This window comes from Eleutherodactylus coqui, chromosome 7, assembly GCF_035609145.1.
Source record: "Eleutherodactylus coqui strain aEleCoq1 chromosome 7, aEleCoq1.hap1, whole genome shotgun sequence".
Taxonomy (NCBI): domain Eukaryota; kingdom Metazoa; phylum Chordata; class Amphibia; order Anura; family Eleutherodactylidae; genus Eleutherodactylus; species Eleutherodactylus coqui.
This window is the reverse complement of record NC_089843.1, coordinates 201,447,820-201,462,763: the sequence shown is the minus strand read 5'-3', so window position 1 is coordinate 201,462,763 and position 14,944 is coordinate 201,447,820. Positions and strand designations below refer to the sequence as shown.

The following is a 14,944-nucleotide window of genomic DNA, read 5'->3' as shown; positions in this document are numbered from 1 at the left end:
CTCAGCCCGTCTGCTCGCAACATTGTATCCACTGAGCAGCTGCGTCTGCCAGAGTGTGCACAGCACAGGTACAACTGGAAGCAAAACAACACACACACCAGTTCATATGGCAGCCGCACTCTATAGTTCGTACCTACCGCTGCGCTAATAGCCAAGTTGGAAACATCGGGCAGGCACAGCGTATCCTGGCAGCCTGCGTCTGTATGCTCCACGTATTCGGGTCATGGGTGTATGTGCAGGGGGCCCGGAGCCCTAGGGGGCCCATAAAGTCTCTCTTCCCCACATTGTAAACCAATGCTATCAATGAAGCTTTATAGTTTGGGGGCCCAGTTCCAGACTTTGTACTGGGGCCCCGCAGCTTCAAGTTACACCTCCGGATCAGGATAATGCTAGGCCATTCCAACCAGCCTGTGTGTGTGACCTGCAGTCGCTGGTAGTCGAAAAGCGGCCGGCCCCGGATGCGCGCTTCAGAGTGGACAGACAGCAGCGGACCCCCAATCACACAGGCCCAAGGCTTGCTATGTAGCACGGAATACCTCATTGGACTGCAGCACTCCACGCGGGCTGAGATACACGCTCCACGTGGGATGGGCAGTATTCGTCCATGAAGATCCAGGCCAACGTTTAGAGATGGAGCAACACTCGGGGAGCAAAGAACTCCAACGAACGGACGTCTACTTTACAAGGATGTATTGCTTTATTCAATGCATGGACACAGAAACAGTTCAACCGCTCGATTACAGACCGCAGTCAATACAGTAAAGAAAGAAATGTGTCTGTTTAATGTAAACTTGCATGGAGCTCGTTTGTCAGCCACTGACTGACTGAATGCTGAAACGTGGTCTAACGTTACATGCACCACCAGGGATAAGGCCTTGCCTATAAGCATTCCCCAGCTGGCAAAAACGGAACCTCCCTGCCTATTCCTCACCATGGAAGAACGGAACCTACCTTTTTTTTTTAAAAAAAGAAAGCCACAGCAGCAGCCAACTCGATTTTGGTAGGCCGCTGTCTCCCCCTTGTGTGCTGCATAAAAAATGCACTCCACTAAAAATAACATTGATCCACGAAATAGAGCGTAGGGAGAGAATGAGGCTTCAAGATGAGCCGTCAGGCTATGATAAATTGTATCACACCTGGGCGATATGGATAGATGCCCGGAGCTCACCCCTATTTACTAGGTGGTTACAGACAGGGACATGTGAGTAACACGTTTAAACCACAATCGTAAAGAGAAACAACAATCCCGGAGCCCGCCCCCCCCCCCCCTTTTTGTTTTATTTTCTCTTTCTCCCGTGTCATAGATACCTACCATCCCTTACCACTCCCCCCCTTACCCTCCCCTCATTCCCCTGTTTGTAGACCTTATAAAATATCACAGACAAACATGATATAGTTCAACTCGAAATTGATTTATTAAGTTTCATTGTCAAAGTTAATTTTACATTGCTTTGAGATAAGGCAAAAGTTTCCCCCCCCTCCATGAAACCAATAAAACCTATATTGAATAAAATAAAAATGATGCCGTTACCGGTAGTTCTGCAGCTTCTTGGTGGAAATAAAGACCATCTCCCGTCTCCCAGCTGCAGCAGAGACTGACTGAAATGGCTGCCAAGCCCGGTATTAATGCTTCTAAATTGATGACATCACAAAGGAGTGACATCATCAGCCTTCCAAACACCTGGCTCAATTGCATACAGTATGTATGTATGTATGTATGCATGTATGTGAGTCTATCTATCTATCTATCTATCTATCTATCTATCTATCTATCTTTCTTTATTAATTATGTAGAATATAGATATGGATTATTTCTAAATTACAGATTTTGTAGATATAGATTAAAGATAGATTTAAGATTGTTTGTGTGTGTATGTGTGTGTGTATATAAGTGTGTGTGTGTGTATATATATATATATATATATATATATATATATATATATATATATAGTGTGTGTATATATATATAATGTATATATGTAAAAAAAATATAAAATCTGTAGTTATGTATGTATGTATGTATGTATGTATGTATGTATGGCGGGAAAAAAAGGCCTGCTGTATGTTTTTAAGTTCTTCGGATGACCATGCCGCTCTAATATTCTCCTTACTAGGGTCTACTAATGCTGGCCCAGGGGAAGGCAATAAAGCCCTATGGGGCCGAAGCCAATTTCCCTTATTTTAGGTAAAAAGTTTCCATCCGTCCCTACTCGAAATGCGGCTGGCCGAAGAGATCCCTCCAACCGACCGGCCGACGCACCTTCAGAGACAAACTAGTGCTTGCTTCTAGTGTCATCGCCGGCTTAACCCTCGTTTGTAGGGAGCTGACGAGTCCTGCAGCAGCAGGCTCTGCAAGCCTAGGATGCGTGAGCTCGGTGCAAGAGGAAGGACTGAGGGTGTGAGGCTGGGCGCGGTTGAGAAGGCGTGGGGCGGGGCTATGTAAAGTTTTACAAGCTCTCCCCGCTGCCTGGGTGCATTGTGGGTGCGCCCAGAGTGCTGGCTGAGCGTGTTGCCTCAAGCCTTAGAAGTGGAGTTGGGCGGACCGGGCTACAGGTGAAACCCATTTCGGGTTATCGCTTCTCGGCCTTTTGGCTAAGATCAAGTGTAGTATCTGTTCTTATCAGTTTAATATCTGATACGTCCCCTATCTGGGGACCATATATTAAATGGATTTTTAGAACAGGGAGCTGGAAAAAGAGCTTGCTCTGTCCACTCCACGCATTGACCTGGTATTGCAGTACCTCCAGGACCGGTGCACCCCCTTTCCTACAACCGTTTCCAAAAGCAGAAAAACAACACCGACGAGCAAGAGGTGCAGCGCAGCTGTGGCGGCGGCTGCTGCTACCACCACCACCCAAGCACTTTGATTGACACTCAGCCCGTCTGCTCGCAACATTGTATCCACTGAGCAGCTGCGTCTGCCAGAGTGTGCACAGCACAGGTACAACTGGAAGCAAAACAACACACACACCAGTTCATATGGCAGCCGCACTCTATAGTTCGTACCTACCGCTGCGCTAATAGCCAAGTTGGAAACATCGGGCAGGCACAGCGTATCCTGGCAGCCTGCGTCTGTATGCTCCACGTATTCGGGTCATGGGTGTATGTGCAGGGGGCCCGGAGCCCTAGGGGGCCCATAAAGTCTCTCTTCCCCACATTGTAAACCAATGCTATCAATGAAGCTTTATAGTTTGGGGGCCCAGTTCCAGACTTTGTACTGGGGCCCCGCAGCTTCAAGTTACACCTCCGGATCAGGATAATGCTAGGCCATTCCAACCAGCCTGTGTGTGTGACCTGCAGTCGCTGGTAGTCGAAAAGCGGCCGGCCCCGGATGCGCGCTTCAGAGTGGACAGACAGCAGCGGACCCCCAATCACACAGGCCCAAGGCTTGCTATGTAGCACGGAATACCTCATTGGACTGCAGCACTCCACGCGGGCTGAGATACACGCTCCACGTGGGATGGGCAGTATTCGTCCATGAAGATCCAGGCCAACGTTTAGAGATGGAGCAACACTCGGGGAGCAAAGAACTCCAACGAACGGACGTCTACTTTACAAGGATGTATTGCTTTATTCAATGCATGGACACAGAAACAGTTCAACCGCTCGATTACAGACCGCAGTCAATACAGTAAAGAAAGAAATGTGTCTGTTTAATGTAAACTTGCATGGAGCTCGTTTGTCAGCCACTGACTGACTGAATGCTGAAACGTGGTCTAACGTTACATGCACCACCAGGGATAAGGCCTTGCCTATAAGCATTCCCCAGCTGGCAAAAACGGAACCTCCCTGCCTATTCCTCACCATGGAAGAACGGAACCTACCTTTTTTTTTTAAAAAAAGAAAGCCACAGCAGCAGCCAACTCGATTTTGGTAGGCCGCTGTCTCCCCCTTGTGTGCTGCATAAAAAATGCACTCCACTAAAAATAACATTGATCCACGAAATAGAGCGTAGGGAGAGAATGAGGCTTCAAGATGAGCCGTCAGGCTATGATAAATTGTATCACACCTGGGCGATATGGATAGATGCCCGGAGCTCACCCCTATTTACTAGGTGGTTACAGACAGGGACATGTGAGTAACACGTTTAAACCACAATCGTAAAGAGAAACAACAATCCCGGAGCCCGCCCCCCCCCCCTTTTTGTTTTATTTTCTCTTTCTCCCGTGTCATAGATACCTACCATCCCTTACCACTCCCCCCCTTACCCTCCCCTCATTCCCCTGTTTGTAGACCTTATAAAATATCACAGACAAACATGATATAGTTCAACTCGAAATTGATTTATTAAGTTTCATTGTCAAAGTTAATTTTACATTGCTTTGAGATAAGGCAAAAGTTTCCCCCCCCCCTCCATGAAACCAATAAAACCTATATTGAATAAAATAAAAATGATGCAGTTACCGGTAGTTCTGCAGCTTCTTGGTGGAAATAAAGACCATCTCCCGTCTCCCAGCTGCAGCAGAGACTGACTGAAATGGCTGCCAAGCCCGGTATTAATGCTTCTAAATTGATGACATCACAAAGGAGTGACATCATCAGCCTTCCAAACACCTGGCTCAATTGCATACAGTATGTATGTATGTATGTATGCATGTATGTGAGTCTATCTATCTATCTATCTATCTATCTATCTATCTATCTATCTATCTATCTATCTATCTTTATTAATTATGTAGAATATAGATATGGATTATTTCTAAATTACAGATTTTGTAGATATAGATTAAAGATAGATTTAAGATTGTTTGTGTGTGTATGTGTGTGTGTATATAAGTGTGTGTGTGTGTATATATATATATATATATATATATATATATATATATATATATATATATAGTGTGTGTATATATATATAATGTATATATGTAAAAAAAATATAAAATCTGTAGTTATGTATGTATGTATGTATGTATGTATGTATGGCGGGAAAAAAAGGCCTGCTGTATGTTTTTAAGTTCTTCGGATGACCATGCCGCTCTAATATTCTCCTTACTAGGGTCTACTAATGCTGGCCCAGGGGAAGGCAATAAAGCCCTATGGGGCCGAAGCCAATTTCCCTTATTTTAGGTAAAAAGTTTCCATCCGTCCCTACTCGAAATGCGGCTGGCCGAAGAGATCCCTCCAACCGACCGGCCGACGCACCTTCAGAGACAAACTAGTGCTTGCTTCTAGTGTCATCGCCGGCTTAACCCTCGTTTGTAGGGAGCTGACGAGTCCTGCAGCAGCAGGCTCTGCAAGCCTAGGATGCGTGAGCTCGGTGCAAGAGGAAGGACTGAGGGTGTGAGGCTGGGCGCGGTTGAGAAGGCGTGGGGCGGGGCTATGTAAAGTTTTACAAGCTCTCCCCGCTGCCTGGGTGCATTGTGGGTGCGCCCAGAGTGCTGGCTGAGCGTGTTGCCTCAAGCCTTAGAAGTGGAGTTGGGCGGACCGGGCTACAGGTGAAACCCATTTCGGGTTATCGCTTCTCGGCCTTTTGGCTAAGATCAAGTGTAGTATCTGTTCTTATCAGTTTAATATCTGATACGTCCCCTATCTGGGGACCATATATTAAATGGATTTTTAGAACAGGGAGCTGGAAAAAGAGCTTGCTCTGTCCACTCCACGCATTGACCTGGTATTGCAGTACCTCCAGGACCGGTGCACCCCCTTTCCTACAACCGTTTCCAAAAGCAGAAAAACAACACCGACGAGCAAGAGGTGCAGCGCAGCTGTGGCGGCGGCTGCTGCTACCACCACCACCCAAGCACTTTGATTGACACTCAGCCCGTCTGCTCGCAACATTGTATCCACTGAGCAGCTGCGTCTGCCAGAGTGTGCACAGCACAGGTACAACTGGAAGCAAAACAACACACACACCAGTTCATATGGCAGCCGCACTCTATAGTTCGTACCTACCGCTGCGCTAATAGCCAAGTTGGAAACATCGGGCAGGCACAGCGTATCCTGGCAGCCTGCGTCTGTATGCTCCACGTATTCGGGTCATGGGTGTATGTGCAGGGGGCCCGGAGCCCTAGGGGGCCCATAAAGTCTCTCTTCCCCACATTGTAAACCAATGCTATCAATGAAGCTTTATAGTTTGGGGGCCCAGTTCCAGACTTTGTACTGGGGCCCCGCAGCTTCAAGTTACACCTCCGGATCAGGATAATGCTAGGCCATTCCAACCAGCCTGTGTGTGTGACCTGCAGTCGCTGGTAGTCGAAAAGCGGCCGGCCCCGGATGCGCGCTTCAGAGTGGACAGACAGCAGCGGACCCCCAATCACACAGGCCCAAGGCTTGCTATGTAGCACGGAATACCTCATTGGACTGCAGCACTCCACGCGGGCTGAGATACACGCTCCACGTGGGATGGGCAGTATTCGTCCATGAAGATCCAGGCCAACGTTTAGAGATGGAGCAACACTCGGGGAGCAAAGAACTCCAACGAACGGACGTCTACTTTACAAGGATGTATTGCTTTATTCAATGCATGGACACAGAAACAGTTCAACCGCTCGATTACAGACCGCAGTCAATACAGTAAAGAAAGAAATGTGTCTGTTTAATGTAAACTTGCATGGAGCTCGTTTGTCAGCCACTGACTGACTGAATGCTGAAACGTGGTCTAACGTTACATGCACCACCAGGGATAAGGCCTTGCCTATAAGCATTCCCCAGCTGGCAAAAACGGAACCTCCCTGCCTATTCCTCACCATGGAAGAACGGAACCTACCTTTTTTTTTTAAAAAAAGAAAGCCACAGCAGCAGCCAACTCGATTTTGGTAGGCCGCTGTCTCCCCCTTGTGTGCTGCATAAAAAATGCACTCCACTAAAAATAACATTGATCCACGAAATAGAGCGTAGGGAGAGAATGAGGCTTCAAGATGAGCCGTCAGGCTATGATAAATTGTATCACACCTGGGCGATATGGATAGATGCCCGGAGCTCACCCCTATTTACTAGGTGGTTACAGACAGGGACATGTGAGTAACACGTTTAAACCACAATCGTAAAGAGAAACAACAATCCCGGAGCCCGCCCCCCCCCCCCTTTTTGTTTTATTTTCTCTTTCTCCCGTGTCATAGATACCTACCATCCCTTACCACTCCCCCCCTTACCCTCCCCTCATTCCCCTGTTTGTAGACCTTATAAAATATCACAGACAAACATGATATAGTTCAACTCGAAATTGATTTATTAAGTTTCATTGTCAAAGTTAATTTTACATTGCTTTGAGATAAGGCAAAAGTTTCCCCCCCTCCATGAAACCAATAAAACCTATATTGAATAAAATAAAAATGATGCAGTTACCGGTAGTTCTGCAGCTTCTTGGTGGAAATAAAGACCATCTCCCGTCTCCCAGCTGCAGCAGAGACTGACTGAAATGGCTGCCAAGCCCGGTATTAATGCTTCTAAATTGATGACATCACAAAGGAGTGACATCATCAGCCTTCCAAACACCTGGCTCAATTGCATACAGTATGTATGTATGTATGTATGCATGTATGTGAGTCTATCTATCTATCTATCTATCTATCTATCTATCTATCTATCTATCTATCTATCTATCTATCTATCTATCTATCTTTATTAATTATGTAGAATATAGATATGGATTATTTCTAAATTACAGATTTTGTAGATATAGATTAAAGATAGATTTAAGATTGTTTGTGTGTGTATGTGTGTGTGTATATAAGTGTGTGTGTGTGTATATATATATATATATATATATATATATATATATATATATAGTGTGTGTATATATATATAATGTATATATGTAAAAAAAATATAAAATCTGTAGTTATGTATGTATGTATGTATGGCGGGAAAAAAAGGCCTGCTGTATGTTTTTAAGTTCTTCGGATGACCATGCCGCTCTAATATTCTCCTTACTAGGGTCTACTAATGCTGGCCCAGGGGAAGGCAATAAAGCCCTATGGGGCCGAAGCCAATTTCCCTTATTTTAGGTAAAAAGTTTCCATCCGTCCCTACTCGAAATGCGGCTGGCCGAAGAGATCCCTCCAACCGACCGGCCGACGCACCTTCAGAGACAAACTAGTGCTTGCTTCTAGTGTCATCGCCGGCTTAACCCTCGTTTGTAGGGAGCTGACGAGTCCTGCAGCAGCAGGCTCTGCAAGCCTAGGATGCGTGAGCTCGGTGCAAGAGGAAGGACTGAGGGTGTGAGGCTGGGCGCGGTTGAGAAGGCGTGGGGCGGGGCTATGTAAAGTTTTACAAGCTCTCCCCGCTGCCTGGGTGCATTGTGGGTGCGCCCAGAGTGCTGGCTGAGCGTGTTGCCTCAAGCCTTAGAAGTGGAGTTGGGCGGACCGGGCTACAGGTGAAACCCATTTCGGGTTATCGCTTCTCGGCCTTTTGGCTAAGATCAAGTGTAGTATCTGTTCTTATCAGTTTAATATCTGATACGTCCCCTATCTGGGGACCATATATTAAATGGATTTTTAGAACAGGGAGCTGGAAAAAGAGCTTGCTCTGTCCACTCCACGCATTGACCTGGTATTGCAGTACCTCCAGGACCGGTGCACCCCCTTTCCTACAACCGTTTCCAAAAGCAGAAAAACAACACCGACGAGCAAGAGGTGCAGCGCAGCTGTGGCGGCGGCTGCTGCTACCACCACCACCCAAGCACTTTGATTGACACTCAGCCCGTCTGCTCGCAACATTGTATCCACTGAGCAGCTGCGTCTGCCAGAGTGTGCACAGCACAGGTACAACTGGAAGCAAAACAACACACACACCAGTTCATATGGCAGCCGCACTCTATAGTTCGTACCTACCGCTGCGCTAATAGCCAAGTTGGAAACATCGGGCAGGCACAGCGTATCCTGGCAGCCTGCGTCTGTATGCTCCACGTATTCGGGTCATGGGTGTATGTGCAGGGGGCCCGGAGCCCTAGGGGGCCCATAAAGTCTCTCTTCCCCACATTGTAAACCAATGCTATCAATGAAGCTTTATAGTTTGGGGGCCCAGTTCCAGACTTTGTACTGGGGCCCCGCAGCTTCAAGTTACACCTCCGGATCAGGATAATGCTAGGCCATTCCAACCAGCCTGTGTGTGTGACCTGCAGTCGCTGGTAGTCGAAAAGCGGCCGGCCCCGGATGCGCGCTTCAGAGTGGACAGACAGCAGCGGACCCCCAATCACACAGGCCCAAGGCTTGCTATGTAGCACGGAATACCTCATTGGACTGCAGCACTCCACGCGGGCTGAGATACACGCTCCACGTGGGATGGGCAGTATTCGTCCATGAAGATCCAGGCCAACGTTTAGAGATGGAGCAACACTCGGGGAGCAAAGAACTCCAACGAACGGACGTCTACTTTACAAGGATGTATTGCTTTATTCAATGCATGGACACAGAAACAGTTCAACCGCTCGATTACAGACCGCAGTCAATACAGTAAAGAAAGAAATGTGTCTGTTTAATGTAAACTTGCATGGAGCTCGTTTGTCAGCCACTGACTGACTGAATGCTGAAACGTGGTCTAACGTTACATGCACCACCAGGGATAAGGCCTTGCCTATAAGCATTCCCCAGCTGGCAAAAACGGAACCTCCCTGCCTATTCCTCACCATGGAAGAACGGAACCTACCTTTTTTTTTTAAAAAAAGAAAGCCACAGCAGCAGCCAACTCGATTTTGGTAGGCCGCTGTCTCCCCCTTGTGTGCTGCATAAAAAATGCACTCCACTAAAAATAACATTGATCCACGAAATAGAGCGTAGGGAGAGAATGAGGCTTCAAGATGAGCCGTCAGGCTATGATAAATTGTATCACACCTGGGCGATATGGATAGATGCCCGGAGCTCACCCCTATTTACTAGGTGGTTACAGACAGGGACATGTGAGTAACACGTTTAAACCACAATCGTAAAGAGAAACAACAATCCCGGAGCCCGCCCCCCCCCCTTTTTGTTTTATTTTCTCTTTCTCCCGTGTCATAGATACCTACCATCCCTTACCACTCCCCCCCTTACCCTCCCCTCATTCCCCTGTTTGTAGACCTTATAAAATATCACAGACAAACATGATATAGTTCAACTCGAAATTGATTTATTAAGTTTCATTGTCAAAGTTAATTTTACATTGCTTTGAGATAAGGCAAAAGTTTCCCCCCCCTCCATGAAACCAATAAAACCTATATTGAATAAAATAAAAATGATGCAGTTACCGGTAGTTCTGCAGCTTCTTGGTGGAAATAAAGACCATCTCCCGTCTCCCAGCTGCAGCAGAGACTGACTGAAATGGCTGCCAAGCCCGGTATTAATGCTTCTAAATTGATGACATCACAAAGGAGTGACATCATCAGCCTTCCAAACACCTGGCTCAATTGCATACAGTATGTATGTATGTATGTATGCATGTATGTGAGTCTATCTATCTATCTATCTATCTATCTATCTATCTATCTTTATTAATTATGTAGAATATAGATATGGATTATTTCTAAATTACAGATTTTGTAGATATAGATTAAAGATAGATTTAAGATTGTTTGTGTGTGTATGTGTGTGTGTATATAAGTGTGTGTGTGTGTATATATATATATATATATATATATATATATATATATATATATATATATATATATATAGTGTGTGTATATATATATAATGTATATATGTAAAAAAAATATAAAATCTGTAGTTATGTATGTATGTATGTATGTATGTATGTATGGCGGGAAAAAAAGGCCTGCTGTATGTTTTTAAGTTCTTCGGATGACCATGCCGCTCTAATATTCTCCTTACTAGGGTCTACTAATGCTGGCCCAGGGGAAGGCAATAAAGCCCTATGGGGCCGAAGCCAATTTCCCTTATTTTAGGTAAAAAGTTTCCATCCGTCCCTACTCGAAATGCGGCTGGCCGAAGAGATCCCTCCAACCGACCGGCCGACGCACCTTCAGAGACAAACTAGTGCTTGCTTCTAGTGTCATCGCCGGCTTAACCCTCGTTTGTAGGGAGCTGACGAGTCCTGCAGCAGCAGGCTCTGCAAGCCTAGGATGCGTGAGCTCGGTGCAAGAGGAAGGACTGAGGGTGTGAGGCTGGGCGCGGTTGAGAAGGCGTGGGGCGGGGCTATGTAAAGTTTTACAAGCTCTCCCCGCTGCCTGGGTGCATTGTGGGTGCGCCCAGAGTGCTGGCTGAGCGTGTTGCCTCAAGCCTTAGAAGTGGAGTTGGGCGGACCGGGCTACAGGTGAAACCCATTTCGGGTTATCGCTTCTCGGCCTTTTGGCTAAGATCAAGTGTAGTATCTGTTCTTATCAGTTTAATATCTGATACGTCCCCTATCTGGGGACCATATATTAAATGGATTTTTAGAACAGGGAGCTGGAAAAAGAGCTTGCTCTGTCCACTCCACGCATTGACCTGGTATTGCAGTACCTCCAGGACCGGTGCACCCCCTTTCCTACAACCGTTTCCAAAAGCAGAAAAACAAAACCGACGAGCAAGAGGTGCAGCGCAGCTGTGGCGGCTGCTGCTACCACCACCCAAGCACTTTGATTGACACTCAGCCCGTCTGCTCGCAACATTGTATCCACTGAGCAGCTGCGTCTGCCAGAGTGTGCACAGCACAGGTACAACTGGAAGCAAAACAACACACACACCAGTTCATATGGCAGCCGCACTCTATAGTTCGTACCTACCGCTGCGCTAATAGCCAAGTTGGAAACATCGGGCAGGCACAGCGTATCCTGGCAGCCTGCGTCTGTATGCTCCACGTATTCGGGTCATGGGTGTATGTGCAGGGGGCCCGGAGCCCTAGGGGGCCCATAAAGTCTCTCTTCCCCACATTGTAAACCAATGCTATCAATGAAGCTTTATAGTTTGGGGGCCCAGTTCCAGACTTTGTACTGGGGCCCCGCAGCTTCAAGTTACACCTCCGGATCAGGATAATGCTAGGCCATTCCAACCAGCCTGTGTGTGTGACCTGCAGTCGCTGGTAGTCGAAAAGCGGCCGGCCCCGGATGCGCGCTTCAGAGTGGACAGACAGCAGCGGACCCCCAATCACACAGGCCCAAGGCTTGCTATGTAGCACGGAATACCTCATTGGACTGCAGCACTCCACGCGGGCTGAGATACACGCTCCACGTGGGATGGGCAGTATTCGTCCATGAAGATCCAGGCCAACGTTTAGAGATGGAGCAACACTCGGGGAGCAAAGAACTCCAACGAACGGACGTCTACTTTACAAGGATGTATTGCTTTATTCAATGCATGGACACAGAAACAGTTCAACTGCTCGATTACAGACCGCAGTCAATACAGTAAAGAAAGAAATGTGTCTGTTTAATGTAAACTTGCATGGAGCTCGTTTGTCAGCCACTGACTGACTGAATGCTGAAACGTGGTCTAACGTTACATGCACCACCAGGGATAAGGCCTTGCCTATAAGCATTCCCCAGCTGGCAAAAACGGAACCTCCCTGCCTATTCCTCACCATGGAAGAACGGAACCTACCTTTTTTTTTTAAAAAAAGAAAGCCACAGCAGCAGCCAACTCGATTTTGGTAGGCCGCTGTCTCCCCCTTGTGTGCTGCATAAAAAATGCACTCCACTAAAAATAACATTGATCCACGAAATAGAGCGTAGGGAGAGAATGAGGCTTCAAGATGAGCCGTCAGGCTATGATAAATTGTATCACACCTGGGCGATATGGATAGATGCCCGGAGCTCACCCCTATTTACTAGGTGGTTACAGACAGGGACATATGAGTAACACGTTTAAACCACAATCGTAAAGAGAAACAACAATCCCGGAGCCCGCCCCCCCCCCCTTTTTGTTTTATTTTCTCTTTCTCCCGTGTCATAGATACCTACCATCCCTTACCACTCCCCCCCTTACCCTCCCCTCATTCCCCTGTTTGTAGACCTTATAAAATATCACAGACAAACATGATATAGTTCAACTCGAAATTGATTTATTAAGTTTCATTGTCAAAGTTAATTTTACATTGCTTTGAGATAAGGCAAAAGTTTCCCCCCCCTCCATGAAACCAATAAAACCTATATTGAATAAAATAAAAATGATGCAGTTACCGGTAGTTCTGCAGCTTCTTGGTGGAAATAAAGACCATCTCCCGTCTCCCAGCTGCAGCAGAGACTGACTGAAATGGCTGCCAAGCCCGGTATTAATGCTTCTAAATTGATGACATCACAAAGGAGTGACATCATCAGCCTTCCAAACACCTGGCTCAATTGCATACAGTATGTATGTATGTATGCATGTATGTGAGTCTATCTATCTATCTATCTATCTATCTATCTATCTATCTATCTATCTATCTATCTTTATTAATTATGTAGAATATAGATATGGATTATTTCTAAATTACAGATTTTGTAGATATAGATTAAAGATAGATTTAAGATTGTTTGTGTGTGTATGTGTGTGTGTATATAAGTGTGTGTGTGTGTATATATATATATATATATATATATATATATATATATATATATATAGTGTGTGTATATATATAATGTATATATGTAAAAAAAATATAAAATCTGTAGTTATGTATGTATGTATGTATGTATGTATGTATGTATGGCGGGAAAAAAAGGCCTGCTGTATGTTTTTAAGTTCTTCGGATGACCATGCCGCTCTAATATTCTCCTTACTAGGGTCTACTAATGCTGGCCCAGGGGAAGGCAATAAAGCCCTATGGGGCCGAAGCCAATTTCCCTTATTTTAGGTAAAAAGTTTCCATCCGTCCCTACTCGAAATGCGGCTGGCCGAAGAGATCCCTCCAACCGACCGGCCGACGCACCTTCAGAGACAAACTAGTGCTTGCTTCTAGTGTCATCGCCGGCTTAACCCTCGTTTGTAGGGAGCTGACGAGTCCTGCAGCAGCAGGCTCTGCAAGCCTAGGATGCGTGAGCTCGGTGCAAGAGGAAGGACTGAGGGTGTGAGGCTGGGCGCGGTTGAGAAGGCGTGGGGCGGGGCTATGTAAAGTTTTACAAGCTCTCCCCGCTGCCTGGGTGCATTGTGGGTGCGCCCAGAGTGCTGGCTGAGCGTGTTGCCTCAAGCCTTAGAAGTGGAGTTGGGCGGACCGGGCTACAGGTGAAACCCATTTCGGGTTATCGCTTCTCGGCCTTTTGGCTAAGATCAAGTGTAGTATCTGTTCTTATCAGTTTAATATCTGATACGTCCCCTATCTGGGGACCATATATTAAATGGATTTTTAGAACAGGGAGCTGGAAAAAGAGCTTGCTCTGTCCACTCCACGCATTGACCTGGTATTGCAGTACCTCCAGGACCGGTGCACCCCCTTTCCTACAACCGTTTCCAAAAGCAGAAAAACAACACCGACGAGCAAGAGGTGCAGCGCAGCTGTGGCGGCGGCTGCTGCTACCACCACCACCCAAGCACTTTGATTGACACTCAGCCCGTCTGCTCGCAACATTGTATCCACTGAGCAGCTGCGTCTGCCAGAGTGTGCACAGCACAGGTACAACTGGAAGCAAAACAACACACACACCAGTTCATATGGCAGCCGCACTCTATAGTTCGTACCTACCGCTGCGCTAATAGCCAAGTTGGAAACATCGGGCAGGCACAGCGTATCCTGGCAGCCTGCGTCTGTATGCTCCACGTATTCGGGTCATGGGTGTATGTGCAGGGGGCCCGGAGCCCTAGGGGGCCCATAAAGTCTCTCTTCCCCACATTGTAAACCAATGCTATCAATGAAGCTTTATAGTTTGGGGGCCCAGTTCCAGACTTTGTACTGGGGCCCCGCAGCTTCAAGTTACACCTCCGGATCAGGATAATGCTAGGCCATTCCAACCAGCCTGTGTGTGTGACCTGCAGTCGCTGGTAGTCGAAAAGCGGCCGGCCCCGGATGCGCGCTTCAGAGTGGACAGACAGCAGCGGACCCCCAATCACACAGGCCCAAGGCTTGCTATGTAGCACGGAATACCTCATTGGACTGCAGCACTCCACGCGGGCTGAGA

General features: G+C 46.8%; 5 non-coding genes across 5 annotated transcripts; all 5 read left to right on the top strand.

Annotated features, from left to right (window-relative positions):
• Positions 1-2,572: 2,572 nt before the first annotated feature.
• Positions 2,573-2,763, top strand: LOC136573717 (U2 spliceosomal RNA). Its single transcript, XR_010785939.1, has one exon. It is a non-coding gene; the product is annotated as a U2 spliceosomal RNA (small nuclear RNA).
• Positions 2,764-5,457: 2,694 nt separating this feature from the next.
• Positions 5,458-5,648, top strand: LOC136573716 (U2 spliceosomal RNA). Its single transcript, XR_010785938.1, has one exon. It is a non-coding gene; the product is annotated as a U2 spliceosomal RNA (small nuclear RNA).
• A 2,688-nt stretch (positions 5,649-8,336) lies between these two features.
• Positions 8,337-8,527, top strand: LOC136573715 (U2 spliceosomal RNA). Its single transcript, XR_010785937.1, has one exon. It is a non-coding gene; the product is annotated as a U2 spliceosomal RNA (small nuclear RNA).
• Positions 8,528-11,206: 2,679 nt separating this feature from the next.
• LOC136573714 (U2 spliceosomal RNA) lies at positions 11,207-11,397 on the top strand. Its single transcript, XR_010785936.1, has one exon. It is a non-coding gene; the product is annotated as a U2 spliceosomal RNA (small nuclear RNA).
• A 2,676-nt stretch (positions 11,398-14,073) lies between these two features.
• Positions 14,074-14,264, top strand: LOC136573713 (U2 spliceosomal RNA). The gene has a single exon (XR_010785935.1). It is a non-coding gene; the product is annotated as a U2 spliceosomal RNA (small nuclear RNA).
• Positions 14,265-14,944: the final 680 nt, after the last annotated feature.